Genomic DNA, 1,972 nt, shown 5'->3' with positions numbered 1-1,972 from the left:
AGCAATTCAGACAGCTTGGGCTGCCCCAGAGGACATCCCTGCGGGGTCAGTGATGGCCTTTGGAGGGACTGTGGTTGAATCTCTGCCCAAGGGCTCTTCCCAAAATGAGTCGCTAGTACCAGTGAGCCACAACACAGCTGCGTTTATGAACAGGCAAGCACTGGCCCCCCTCAACACGTTACAGCAACGCAAGCAGCAGTTCCCGGGTGGCTCCAGGGCTGGTGCGGGTGATGCCTCGCAGCATCGCAGGCTGGCACAGGAGGCTGCAGGGCAGCGCCACAGCCTGGGCATCCTTCCACCTGTAAAGCTTTGCCATCTGCCAGGCACCTCTGCCAGCACGGGAGCTGCCCGGGAGCAGACACCCATGGCCAGAGGGACACAGAGAGCAGGTTGTCACATGCTGGAGGAGTGAGCAGCTCATCTCACCTGCCTGACTTGTCATTAACCCATCCCTTTCCTCCAGCACAGACCTGCTCAGGATGCCCGTGGGTAGTGGCACTGCTCAGCGCTGTCCCTGCCACCCACGGGTGCCAGTGCCAGGGGAGCAGGGGTGCCAGTGCCAGGGGAGCAGTGCTGCCAGCCAGGGGCACCAGGACCTGCAGGAGGGACCTGTCCTGCCCAAGAAAGCTGCCGTTCTGCTCCTTTTTTGGCCTTATTTGAGATGGATCTAGAAAAGGGAGTTGGGAAGCGAGGGGGAAGCAGAGCCCAAGCCCCGGACTGTGTCTCCAGCCACAGCCACCAGCGCTGAAGACGGGAGCAGGTTTCATCTGCAGGCGGGAGGGAGCAGAGCAGCGTCAGGGACCAGCACCAAGTGCCCAGCGACCCCCAGGAGGGAGGGTTCATCCTAGCCCTCCCTCAGCTCCCGCCGCACAGCGGGGACCCGGCCAGGCCCACGCGCAGCCAGGGGGCTCGGCTGAAAGTTTCAGCAGACGGTTTCTGGGCCAGCTCCTTCCCACCAAGTTGAAGGGACAAGGACCTCACTGTGCCCACGTGGCACACGCAAACCCTTTCAAAGCGCAGCCTCTGGAACCACCATGAGAAGACCACACGCGGATGCCATCACCATGAAAAAGACCCAGCACCCAGGACCCTTCTGATGCCCAGGGAGGCTGGGAAACAGGATCACAGAGCAGAAGGTCTTCATGGCCTTGGGCCACCAGCATAACGGGCCCTGGCCTGGGTTTGATGTTTTTCCAGGAGAATGAAGGGGCTCACCTCAGCAGGGGAATCTGGCAGCAGCGCCTCAGAGGGGGAGGTGGCCGCAAACTCCTCCTACGGCCGCACAGAGCCTGCCAGGGAGGAGAGGAAAAATGTCAAGTGACTGAAGAAACCCAACCATCTTTGGTCAGCAGTGGTGGTTGTTGACACTTGGAGATGTTCCACTCCAAAGAAAGCTGTTCTGACCACCCTTTTCTCCTACACATCCATGTTTTAGAGCCTCCCTGGCTTTTATCACAGCCGTAACATTTTGTACCAAGAGGGCATGCAGGGAGGGAAGCCAAGAGAACCTCTAGTTTTCCTGGGCGAGGATAAACAAAACCCAGAGTTCCTCTGTGTTTAAGACTGCAGGAAATGAGCTAAATAAAACTTTTCTGCCCTACAAAAGTTTATTGCTTTATATCGCTCACAGGTCACCGGGCAGATCTCTGGAGCATCACACATCTGGGTTTTGGCTCTGGCCATCAGTGAAAAGCCTTGGGAGGAAAAGCAGGTGTCCCAGCCAGGAACAGCTCTCACAGACCATGAAGTCAGTGGCACAGGATCTGCTCTTGCAACCCTGCTGGCCCGGGGAAGCCGGAACGCCCAGCTCCAGATCTGTGCAGTCGCTAACTAAGAGCTTTGCTCAGGACCGACTCTCACCCCCGCAGCTGGAACACCCCTGCTGGGCACGGACGGAGGCTGGGGGGCTGCCAGGGGCGCCCCGGGGCTTCTGCTGCTGCTGCGTCGACCCCTTCCCCAGGGCTTAGCCCCG

This window comes from Mesitornis unicolor, unplaced genomic scaffold (assembly GCF_000695765.1).
Source record: "Mesitornis unicolor isolate BGI_N332 unplaced genomic scaffold, ASM69576v1 scaffold28724, whole genome shotgun sequence".
Lineage (NCBI taxonomy): Eukaryota > Metazoa > Chordata > Aves > Mesitornithiformes > Mesitornithidae > Mesitornis > Mesitornis unicolor.
This window is presented reverse-complemented; position numbering follows the sequence as displayed.